We start from the raw sequence: 13,889 nt of genomic DNA on the forward strand, positions 1-13,889 counted from the left end.
AGGTTGAAGCAGCTATAGAAGATGGACTGTCAACCTGTTGACCCTTAAAAGATTTTAAGGGTCCAGACTCCTTGAAGGGGGATATTAGAGCAGGCAGATAGCTAAATATGAACAGAGAAAGGGGGTGGGGCACAGGCTGTGTGGCAGGAAACCATACATCTTGTGAATGCAGGGATCCTTGGGCAGACAAAGAAAAGCAGGAACCTCCAGGCTTACATAAAACCGTATATACCATACATCTTGTGGCGAATGGGGTCCTAGAGGCAGACAAGGAAAGGCAGGAAAAGGTATGTGCCCTCATTACAATAAAATAAGCCTTGCACATAAGAAGTACCTATCATGCACCAATGCCATGACACTTCCTATCAAGACCAAAATAAGGACAAAAATCTCTCCTCTCCTCAGGAATGTGGAGCTGTGATGAAAAGCAGGAAACCCAAACCCTTCCCTCCTCAATGAATATTCTGCCCAATCATTTTCACACACTGTATAAAGGAACTCAGAATAGCAGCTGCTCACCTTAGCCTGCCAGATCTCTCCTGAGAGTGTACTATTGCTTAATAAATCCTTGCTCTGCTTTCTTGACTTCCATGTCTCATTTCTGAATTCTTTCTCTGAGGAGACAAGAACCTGCTCTCCAGTAACAATATCATTTCTCTTTTCCTTTTAATCTGCTGATTTAGTAAATTATATTGGTAGTTTTTTCTTATTTCTATCAATTTAGATCAAATTTACCAGCAATTGAACATTATATAAATGGAATCATATAGCATATACTGTTTTATTTCTTCCTTAATTTCCCTAATTTATGGTAAGAAATTCTTCTTTGTTGTTGTGATTATCCATAGTTTGTTTCATTTGGTTGCTATTTAGTATTCTGTTGCATGAATTTATTATTTTCCCAATATTCAATGGGTATACATAAAGATATGCTAGTTTGGGGATGTTAAAAATAAAGCTGCCATGAACATTCTTTTATGTGTTTTTGTGTAAACATATGTTTTCATTTCTCTTGGGCAAATATCTAGGATAGAAATTCCTAGGTCATGGATGTAGGTTTAAGTGTATTTGAAACTGCCAGGGAGACACCTAAATTTGATGTGCAGCTTTTCTTCCCACCAGCAATATTTGATAGTTCCAGTTGTTTCACATTCTCATCAATTTTTTTTTTTTTTTTTTAAATTTTAGCCACTTTGCTGTATGTGTATTAGTGTCTGATTTTCACTTTGGGCTGCATTTTCCAAATAACTAATGATGTTGATGATCTTTCCATGTGCTTATTAGGATATTTCCATTTTGAATTTTCTGATTCATGTCATTTCCTCATTTGGGGAGGGGTGCTGTTTGACATTTTGTTATTGACTTGTAAGAATTTTTAAAAATGTATTTGAACATAATAGTATTGTTATATATATATATATATATGTATATATGTTGTGAATAGTTTTTCCCACTCTATGGCTTACTCTTTTACCTTCCTTTTTGTATGGTGATATAAAATATAAAACTTTGTATTTGGGTATGGTATGAAATAGAAATCTACTTCTCAGTTACACTAACAGTTGATATTAGCCAGATCACAACATTCTTTATATGTCTCATCATTGGCTAGGATGGTTCTTTGGATTGATTATAAGTGTTTTCATTTTGGTCTACAGTTTCTCAGCTTCTGCCATCTTTAATCTTCATAAAAGATTGACTCAAATGGGAAAAAATATTATGAAATTCACCAGATTAGATGAACCATGGGGACCAGAAGTTTGCTTCCTCATTACAAGCTGAGGGAATTGTAACATCAGTACATTATATACGATATGGTATTTTGTATTATCCATTCTCTTGGAAGTTTTGATTTTTTTAAATGGTGAGCAATGTTTTCCAATTCAAAATACCCACTATAGAGCTTTTTTTAATCCCTAAATTTTTCTCAAATCCAAGATTTAAATTGACCCCTTAATTAAGTTACTTATATCATCAATGTAAAATCACAGTTTTTAAAATCTTAGAAGAATGATAGGTTGTAAGATCCCTACTAAGAAATATCAATAAGTCTAAATCTAAGGTTAATAGAGCATTCTGATACTGTGTACTACTAGAAAACATGATATCCTACTATATTCAAAAGAGTCTTTAAAAAATCTGCTAAACATAAACTTTGTCATTTAAAGTCATATATCCTTCAACTGCGGGGAAAAGATCCTGAATGGAAATTCTTTCCTAGGGAGAATTGGTAATAATATCCATTTCAGATTCAATTAAAAGGAAACACAGAATACTTCTGATGTCAGTCAAGATGCAGTAAGTTCAGTACACCCTATCTTCCCAGCTGATTACCAACTACAAGGCTGAACAAAATACAAAAAGAAGCTACATGTAGGCTATAAAAAGTAACAAAAACATGTAGGCTATAAAAAGTAACAAAAACTGGCAGATTTGGAAGGAAAACAAAATATAGAGAACCCACACTGGAGTTGCTGTAGGAGAGCTGTAGAATCCAAAGTAGCCCAGCCAAGGTTTCAGAAGTGATGAAGGCACAAATCACTGTACAGTCTCAGACTCACATTTGAGTGGCACAGGGACAGGACACACCCAAAGCAGCATAAGAAAGGCATTGAAAACAGAATTGATGTTAGAAAAAAACAGTGAGATAGGACTTCTGGGTTGAACCTAGTGGGTTGATTGATTGCTAAAGGAAAAATATCATCACTCTATAGTGATTTTAACAAAACCCAGGAACTAAATAACACAATATTAAAATGTCCAGGATGCAATTAAAAATCACCATACAGAAATTGAAGGAAATATAAGCAATTACCAAGAGAGAAGGTAATTAATATAAATAAACCTCTAAATCACACTGATGAAGGAATTATCAGAAAAGATTTCAGAGCACCTGTTGCAACTATGGTCCATCAGGTAAAGTAGAAACACTAATGGAAAGATAGATGTTTTTAGCAGAGAAATAGAAACTATGAAATAGAGGTATAGGAAAATTAGAAATTTGAAAAATTCATTATTTCTATTAAAAACATACTAAATAGCAGAATGGAAATGACAGAGAAAAGAGTCAGTGAACTTAAATAAATAAAAGTTAGATAGATATTGAAATTAGATAAATAAAACTTATTTAATCTGAGGAAGTGAGAGAAAAATGATAAAGAAAAAATAAACAGAGCCTCTATTGCTGTAGTACCATATCAAATCTTTAATAGTAACATATTAGAGACAGGAATAAAGGAAGAAGAGCACCAAAACACATGTGGCAACTAAACACCACACTGGTAAATAACAGATATGCTAATGAGGAAATCACAAGAGAAATTTTAAAATGCTTTGAGATGAATGAAAACAAAACCTAACACACCAGAATGTAAGGGATATAGCAAAAATGGTGCTCTGAGGAAAATGTATAGCTGTAAATGTCTACATTGAAAGAAAATCTCAAATCAATAATTCAACCTTCCACCTTAAGAAAATAGAGAAAAAGAGAGCAAACTAAAGCCAGAGAAAGCAGAATGAAAAAAAACAATTAAGAAGTGAAATAGTTAATAGAAAACCAAAAGTTAGTTCTTTGAAAGATCAACAAAACTGACAAACTCTTAGGTAGACTGGTCAAGAAAAAAACAGAGATGATTCATTTTAATGTAAGTTCCTGACATTAAGCTTCTGATTGCCAAGGCATCCATTTCAAAGAACAAACATATTGCCAGTTGCATGACACAATTACTAGTAAGACAACAGATAACCAGGTCACCCCACCCATGAAGTTTTCTTTTTAGAATGCCTTGGGTAACCTTAGTAAGTGACCACTTGATTGCCCCCACTTTTCCTTTCCTGTGCCCTAATTCCTGCTCTTATGTTTTAAAACCCTAGGCACCTGACCCTTGACCCCAATGGAGGTAGTCCCATGTCCACTCTCCCTCCCCCTCTCTACATGAAGACTTCTCTGTGTGCCCCTTGGGCTTGCTGCCCACCCTCCAGGACCTGTGAGTAATAAGTCTTATTTTTTCAAAGTTCCCTAATGGTTGTTGCTGAGGTACATCATGCAATAATAATAAGAACTAAAAGGGCTGATCTGGACACAGAAAAGGCTCTGGTTTGGGAAATATCTGTGGTCGGCTGCCACAAGTAGGATGGGCCCAAGTGACTGCCACAGACATTTCTAGCTGACAGCATCATTGTCAATAGGTAGAGACCAACATAACACCCATGTGTCAAAAATAAGGAGTGAAATGGGTGGAATCACTTCTGAAAGTGCAGACAAAAAGAAGGAATATAAAAGTACACTACGAACAATTTTATGTCAGTACATTAGGTAATGAAGAAATTGGCATATTTCTAATTCAAGAAAACATATTAAGTCTGAATAAATCCATAACAAGTGAAGAGATTGAATTAATATTTTTTTAATTCCCCAAATAAAAAGTCCAATATTCAGTGGATATTTAAAGAAAAAGTACAGCAGTCCTTCACAAACTCTTCCAGTAAATAAAAGATGAGGAGATATTTCTGAACTCATTCTATTAAGACAAGTTTACCCTGACACCAAAACCAGACATTACACACACAAAAAATTATCTATCTATCATGTATCTATCTATCTATCTATCTATCTATCTATCTATATCACTATCTCTTTGGAATATAGATGCAAAAAATCCTCAAAATACTACTTTGCAAAAAATGATGCTGTATTAATTAATTATCCATGTAAAAAATAATGAAACTTGACTCATAGTTCACATTAAACACAGGAATCAGTTAAAGGGAAATGAAGGTTTAAATGTAGAAAAATATAGCAAAAATATAGGGGGATATCTCCTTGAATTTGTGGTAAAAAAAGACATCTAAAACAAGATAAAAAATTAGAGCACAAAGGAATTTGTTAAGAAATTGTACTATATAAAATTAGATACTCCTCTTCAACAAAAACACTATTAAAAAGGTAAAAAGTAAAGCCACAGTGTGCAAGAAGGTATCTGCAATAAAAACTGACAAAGATATTTTATACAAAATACATAAAGAATTCTTAGTAAGTACATTTATCAATAAGGTCCTATGTGAGTTTGGGAGTCATAGACAAAAAATACATAAATGCAGTCCAAATCTTCAAAGAGCTTAAAGATTACTGAAGATAAACTAGTTATTACATTATTTAGAAAGGTGTTCATTATTAGTAGAGATTAAGAGGAGTTTGTCCTTCACCTGAATGCAAGAATCTTTGCTTTCTTGAAGGCTTATCTTAATCAGGATTTTTAACCTTCTCTTGTAGCTCTTGTTTGCCAACATGTGAATCATCATATTATTTATGCTTTCACCAACTATTTATGAGTATCTTCTGTATGCCAGCACTGTGCTAGGAATTTGGGGGACATAATGACTAAAAGACACTTGAATCCTTTTCCCATAAAGGAGCCTACATTCCATAAACAAATAAATACACACATACGTATGGACATGCTTAAAAATAAATAAATAAAAGAAGTTCTATGGCAAAAATAAAAAACTGTAATGTTTTTGGGTTTTTTTTTTGCGGTACGTGGGCCTTTCACTGCTGTGACCTCTCCCGTTGCGGAGCACAGGCTCCGGACGCGCAGGCTCAGTGGCCATGGCTCACGGGCCCAGCCGCTTTGCGGCATGTGGGATCTTCCCAGATCGGAGCACGAACCCATGTCCCCTGCATCGGCAGGCGGACTCTCAACCTCTGCGCCACCAGGGAAGCCCTGTAATGTATTTTTTAATAACCTTCTCAGCTGGTACATTTGGGTTCCCATTCCTCTGTCAATATACATTTTCTGTCTTCTTGGCTAATCCCTGAATTCAGACAGGGTTTTACCCTAAGCACAGGATTCAGCAAACATAGACACTATCCTTAATCTGAAGGTAAAGTCCCCATAAATATAATCTATTCAGTACAACCATTTTAATTCTATATCTCTTGTCAGTGAATGACATGTGCATAGCCTCTCCACATGTTTCTGCTCATTAAGGTGGTTACAGAAATTTCCAAGTTTATTTAGAGGCTTTGGAGAAATGTTTTTGTTTGCTGGTAGTTTTGATTAGTTTTTTGCTTATACAAAGATTAACATATTGGAAAATGCCTCTTTCCTTTTGTGGATATTGTATCTCAGAGTAACTCTCAGAAGTGGGTAACTTTCTGGGGAAAGAGTGAAGGGAAGATGGGGAAGATTAAGGAATCAGGGTATTAACAACACCATTGTGCTCCTGGACTTATCAACTCTGATAAACTCTGGAGTTGGTTTCTTTTTATAAAAAATAATTTAGTTTCTTTAATGTTCATGTCAGTTCAGTTGAGTTCCTACAATATTTTCAAACAAGATAATTCATAATGATATACAGTCAAATAAAAATTGCAATCACATTTTATTATTTTATTGGCAGTAATTTCTCTTAAACAGTTCCTCTGTAAGTATAAACTCTCAAATAAATTAATTTTTGTGAAATAAAAATTTATGATGGAGAACAAAAGCAAATATTAAAATAATTTAGGCGGGATAAAACTGTACTGAAAAATTAGTGCTTTGCTAGAAAAGAAAAAAAGTATCTAACAAAAATATTAATATTTTATTAAAATTTTAAAACTATATGGAATATTTATTATAGACAAGCAATATAGCCATATATTTGCAATGCATTTAATACGTCAAATGTTTTAATCATTGCAAAATATCACCATATAAATCAAGATACACAACATTTTCATTACTCAAAAACTTCACTCATGTCCTTTTCTCATCAATATATCATTTAAGACTCCAAAATTAAGTCAACAAAGGTTAATGATTACAGGTTCCATCACCATACTTGAAAAAGGAGGATGTTATAAATCTAATATCATTATTCACTTTGTTATAAAACAGAAACTAACACACCATTGTAAAGCAATTATACTCCAATAAAGATTTTTAAAAAAAATGAAAATGAGCAAAAAAAAAAAGTTAAGTGGAAACATGGATGTCCATTTTCTGTTAATTTTGAGTAATCACTTGGGGCGCATTGAGACAACTGCATACACAAACACATAACATAGGGAAAGAATACCTAGCCTTGATAGACACTTAGGTTGTTTTCATTTTGGTGCTGCTGTGAATAAAGTTTCTATGAACGTTTTTGAACTAGTATTTGTGGCCATGAGTCATTTTGTTTTGTTCTCTTTGTCATCTTGTGTCATAGTGTGGGTATGTTTAATTTTATAAGAAACTAACAATTTTCCAAAACAATTGTACCATTTTATATTCCTGACAGAAGGCGTGAGATTTCCAAAAGTTCCACAAGTTCATAAATACTTGCTTGTAACATTTTTAACTTTAATAATTCTACTGGGTGTGTAGTAGTTTTTATTTTCATTTTCCTGAAGATTAAAGTTATTTTGTATTTTTTTATATGATCATAGTCATCTCAAAATCTTCTTCTGTGAAGTATCCATGTCTTTTGCTCCATGTTCAGTTACAAAGAATTTTTATTCTACTGTCATTAATTGAAATATTTTATAAATGCCAATTAAATTAAACACATTGAAAATGTTGTTTAAATCTTCTAAACACTTACCAAGTTTCTGTCTAATTCCTCTATCAGTTACAGAGAGAAGAGTGTTAAAATTTCTAAATATATTTTCCAAATATGTCTTTACTTAGTTCTGTCAAATTTGAAGTTCTTTTATACAATGAAGATACATTTAGAGTTTTTACATCTTCTTGATGAATTGAAATTCTTTACTATAAAAAGTTCCTAGTGTTCTGGCATTCAGGAAATGTCTCTTAAAAGTCTCGTTTTTTTATTTGAATATACCAGTTCATGTTTCTTTGTATTAGTGTTTTTTTTTAAATATCTTTTTCCATCTTCATTTTTTAACTGATCTATAACTTTAAAGTGTATTAAAGTATATCTGTTTCAAACAGCAGATATTTGGGCCTTGCTTTTTTTATCCAATCTGACAGTTTCTGCCATTTTAAAAACATTAATCAATTCATATTTAATAAAATTATTGATAATAGTGGATTAAATTCCATCTCCTCAATATTTGTTTTCTAATTGTCCCATGTGTTATTTTTGTCTTTCTTTTATCCTGCCATTTTTGTATTAATCTGTTTTCTTTTTCTGTTTATTTAAAAATTATTTTACCCTCATTAATGTTCTTATTTTTTAGCTGTATATATATGTTTAAATTTTTAATTGTGATAGGATTATAACATATTTCTCAAATTATCACAGATGCTTGTGAATTAACACAAGTTCATGCATAACATGAGAACTTTGCAGTAGTATAAGAAGTACACTCTCATTTACCCTTCTTGTTATTTATGCCATATTGTTCATTTCACTCTACGTGTTATGTTTCATAGGATTTTGCTATTTTGTGCTATACATACCAATTGTTCCTTAAATAAATTGTAAAAAATGTGTCTTTTATTCTTACTCATATATATATCATTTGTGATGCTCTTCATTTCTTCCTAAGGTTTACATATTTCTTTAGCTTAAAGAAAAAATGTAAAGCATTTTTTTTGTAATGTGAATCAGCTGGTGACAAATTCACTCACTCTAATTTATGAGTTATCTATGTCATTCATTATTGAAGGATATTTTATTAGGAATAGGCTTCTGGGTTTTTGGTTTGTTGGTTTTCCAGTTCACTAATATTTGCTTTACTGTGTTCACTTTGTTTATAACTTTTGTTTCTGTATTTTTAAAATTCTAGCATTTCCACTTAGTTCTTATAAATTCTGATTCTCTAGCAAAATTCATTATTTTTAAAAAAAATATTTTCTTAAAATATTAGCTATTGTTTTCATTTTTGTCAAAAATCTGGATTACTTACAATAGATTTGTTTCTATTGTCATTTTTTATGATTCCAAAAATTTGGTTCAATATTCTGGTAAATTTAGTAATTTATTTTTTATTAAATGTAAGACTTTGTGTATGATAAATTGTAAAGGTGATTTGGATAAAGTCATTTTCCTTTAGAGATAATTTTATTTCTTTGGCAGGGAGCTACAAAAGTATGGGAAGATTACCTTGAGGCTATTACTAATTTTTCCTTTACTTATAGGGCATCTTTAATTACCTCAGACTTCTCAATTTAAAGCCTGAAGTGTTTACATGGGTCCTTTCTACTTGTGGGACTTGAACTCAGTATTGTCTGACTGCTGAAATTATACTTGATGCTATATCTGATGAGCAAATGCATTCTGTTTGTTTTCTCAGAGGCTGGTCCATTTATGTGAAACATATTATTTGCCACATGCCTCAGGAAAAATTTACTGAAGAACGTTGGGTTCATTTTTCAATGCCCTTTTTTCCCCCCTAGGATTATTGTTTCTGGGATCTTTGCCACCTTTAAAAACTCAAACTCCAGTTTTTTCCTCTCAAGTCCAGTGAAAGTGCAGAAAATATTATGCAGGGTTTTTTTTTTTTTTCCTGTTAGATTTCTTTGCCCTTAGGTGTGAATCAGCAAATACTCTAAGGACAAAGAGATGCAGGGAAGTTTGGCTTCGATGAATGTACTACTCTTATTGCCAAGATCCTTGCCCCTTAAGTCCTGACTGCCTTTGAAGTGTATTTGAAGTTTTCAAACACTTGTTTTACGTTTTTTTTCCAAAATTTATAGGTGTTCTTTGTGGGGAGATCAATCTGAAACCAGTGATGGAGTTCTGTATACAGGCTGCTCTCTATGGAGTACTAGCCACAGGGGAGCAAACTCTCAATACATTCTTAAATATTGAATAAATGAAAGTTGTATTTTCCAACATAACCAACAACAAAAATAGCTGTATTTCCCCATGTTTTATTGCTACAAAACACATATTTTTAATATGTAGTCTTATTTCCATATTTATGTTAATCTTATATAAATTTTTGCTGCATTACTAATTAAAAAGAGAGAATATGTCCACGTACTCCCAGATTCCAAGGAGCTTACAAACACTTTCTACAATAGTCAATTAAATAACCTGGTTTATATTCTTCTTAATTGTTGTTTTAAAAAATGATGACCCTAGATAATTATGTCTCTGTAGTACATTTACACCCTTTCAAAGAAGAATGTCAATGAGATAAACATTTATTCTTTGCAGAGTCTTAAAACATTCTTCAATATATTAAGTAGGTCTATGGAGAGTTATTTCTATACTTAAATTGACTTTTGGACTATCTATAATAATGTGAGTGTGTGTTTGGATGTAGATAATTTATATCGGATGAGATTAGAAAGGTCTGCATTTCTATGAATTTCTCCAATTTTCTATCACTAAAATATGTCAAGAAAATGTAATGGGTGGACAAAACACTTGTAGAAGCTAAATGGATAGATTAAAAAATATATTGGCATATTATTCTTTCTCCTGAACTCAAAGAATATTGTGGATGCAGTTTCTGGGAGAATATTACTTCTTACATCAGATATTAGATGCAATAGTTATGGAAATTCTCCCCATGGATAACTTCTTTCTCATTCAACACCAAATTACCATAACAAGTGTGTCAGCTAACCAACATTCTTAAAGCAAATGGAAGTTATGCAGTCTTTCACTCACTGTCATGCAAGATAAGATGCAATCTCATACCCATGCTTGAATTCTAAATCTGTTGATGAAGATTGTATTAAAACTTAACAGGAGAGTCAAGGATTACATTTCCAGGGTGGAATGAATGTGAACTAACAACGTGATGCAACATTAAAAAATAAGTTTAGGGAGACCTTTAAGATGGCAGAGTAGTAAGATGTGGAGATCACCTTCCTCCACACAAATACATCAGAAATACATCTACACGTGGAACAACTCCTACAGAACACCTACTGAACGCTGGCAGAAGACCTCAGACTTCCCAAAAGGCAAGAAACTCCCCCACGTACCTGGGTAGGGCAAAAGAAAAATGAAAAAAACAGACAAAAGAATAGGGATGGGACCTGCACCAGTGGGAGGAAGTTGTGAAGGAGGAAAAGTTTCTACACACTACGAAGCCCCTTCACTGGTGGAGATGGGGCTGGCGGGGGGAAGCTTTGGAGCCATGGAGGAGAGCACAGCAACAGGAGTGACAAAGTGCAAAGCGGAAAGATTCCCACATAGAGAATCAGTGCCGACCAGCACTCACCAGCTCGAGAGGCTTGTCTGCTCACACACCGGGGTTGGGTGGGGGCTGGGAACTGAGGCTCGGTCTTCGGAGGTCAGATCCCAGGGAGAGGACTGGGGTTGGCTGCATGAAGACAGCCTGAAGGGGGCTAGTGTGCCACAGCTAGTCGGGAGGGAATCCAGGAAAATGTCTGGACCTGCCTAAGAGGCAAGAGAGCATTGTTTCTGGGTGCGCAAGGAGAGGGGATTCAGAGCACCGCCTAAATGATCTCCAGAGATGGGTGCATGTTGCAGCTATCAGCACGGACAACAGAGATGGGCATGAGATGCTAAGGCTGCTGCTGCAGCCACCAAGAAGCCTGTGTGCAAGCACAGTTCACTACCCACACTTCCCCTCCCAGAGCCTGTGCAGCCCGCCATTGCCAGGGTCCCATGATCCAGGGACAACTTCCCTGGGAGGACACACGGTGCACCCCAGGCTGTTGCAAAGTCATGCCAGCCTCTGCTACTGCAGGCTCGTGCCGCATCCTTACCCCTCCCTCCCCCTAGCCTCAGTAAACCAGAGTCCCCTAATCAGCTGTTACTTTGACCCCATCCTGTCTGAGCAAAGAAGAGTTGCCCTCAGGCGACCTACATGCAGAGGCAGGGCCAAATACAAAGCTGAACCCTGAGAGTTGTGTGAACATAGAAGAGAAAGGGAAATTTCTCCCCGCAGCCACAGGAGCTGCAGATTAACTCTCCACAATCCATTGATGTACCCTGCGTCTCTGAAGTAACTGAATAGGCAATAAATCATCCAAAAATTGAGGTGATGGACTTCGGGAACAACTGTAGACTTGGGGTTTGCTTTCTACATCTAATTGGTTTCTGGTTTTATGTTTATGTTAGTTTAGTACTTAGAGTTTTTTATCGTTGGTAGATTTGTTTATTGATTTGCTTGCTCTCTTCCACCTTTTTTAAATATATAGATACATATATATTTTCCTTTTTCTCTTTGTGAGTGTGTATATGAATGCTTCTTTGTGTGATATTGTCTGTATAGCTATGATTTTACCATTTGTCCTAGTTTGCTTCTTTGGTTGTTTTCTTCTTTCTTTCTTTCTTTTTTTTACTTTCTAAAATTATTTTTACTTTTTTATTTTTAATTTTTAGTTTTTCATTTTTAATAATTATTATAATTTTTATTTTAATAACTTTTAAATTTAATTTAACTTCTTTATTTCTTTCTTTCATTTTTTCTCCCTTTTCTTCTGAGCCGTGTGTCTGGCAGGGTCTAGGTGTTCCAGCTGGGTGTCAGGACTGTGCCTCTGAGGTGGGAGAGCCGAGTTCAGGACATTGGTCCACCAGAGGCCTCCTGGGTCCACATAATATCAAATGGCAAAAGCTCTCCTAGAGATCTCCATCTGAACGCTAAGACCCAGGCCCACTAAACGACCAACAAGCTACAGTGCTGGATAGCCTGTGCCAAAAAACTAGCAAGACATAAACACAACCCCACGCATTAACAGAGAGACTGCCTAAAATCATAATAAGGTTCAGACACCCCAAAACACGCCACCCCAAAACATGCTCACCAGAAAGACAAGATCCAGCCTCAACCACCCAGAACACTGACACTAATCCCCTCCACCAGGAAGCCTACACAACCCACTGAAATAACCTTAGCCACTGGGGGCAGGCACTAAAAACAATGGGAACTATGAACATGTAGCCTGCAAAAAAGAGACGCCAAACACAGTAAGTTAAGCAAAATGAGAAGACAGAGAAAAACACAGCAGATGAAGGAGGAAGGTAAAAACCCACCAAACTAAACAAATGAAGAAGACAGAGGCAGTCTACCTGAAAAATAATTCAGAGTTATGATGGTAAAGATGATCCAAAATCCTGGAAATAGAATGGAGAAAATACAAGAAATATTTAACAAGGACCTAGAAGAACTAAAGAGCAAACAATGATGAACAACACAACAAATTAAATTAAAACTTTTCTAGAAGGAATCAATAGCAGAATAATTGAGGCAGAAGAACGGATAAGTGACCTAAAAGGTAAAATAGTGGAAATAACTACTGAAGAGCAGAATAAAGAAAAAAGAAGGAATAGAATTGAGGACAGTCTCAGAGACTTCTGGCAAAATATTAAATGCACCAACATTCTAATTATAGGGGTCCCAGAACATAAGAGAAAAAGAAACGGACTGAGAATACATTTGAAGAGATTATAGTTGAAAACATCCCTAATATAGGAAAGGAAATAGTTAATCAAGTCCAGGAAGCACAGAGAGTCTCATACAGGATAAATCCAAGGACAAACACATCAAGACACATATTAATCAAACTATCAAAAAATAAATACAAAGAAAAATTATTAAAAACAACAAGAGAAAAACAACAAATAATATACAAGTGAATCCCATAAGGTTAACAGCTGATCTTTCAGCAGAAACACTGCAAGCCAGAAAGGAGTGGCAGGACATATTTAAAGTGATGAAAGGAAAAAATCTACAATGAAGATTATTCTGTACAGCAAGGATCACATTCATATTTGATGGAGAAATTAAAACTTTACAGATAAGCAGAAGCTAAGAGAATTCAGCACCATCAAATCAGCATTACAACAAATGCTAAAGGAAATTCTCTAGGCAGGAAACACAAGAGAAGGAAAAGACCTAGAGCAACAAACCAAAAATAATTAGTAAATGGTAATAGGAGCATACATATCGATAATTACCAAAAAAAAAAATAAATGGATCAAATGCTCCAACCAAAGACATAGACTGGCTGAATGGATACAAAAACAAG

This window comes from Delphinapterus leucas, chromosome 12 (assembly GCF_059928025.1).
Source record: "Delphinapterus leucas isolate spDelLeu-1000000601 "Yukka" chromosome 12, BTC_Dleu_Yukka2, whole genome shotgun sequence".
Lineage (NCBI taxonomy): Eukaryota > Metazoa > Chordata > Mammalia > Artiodactyla > Monodontidae > Delphinapterus > Delphinapterus leucas.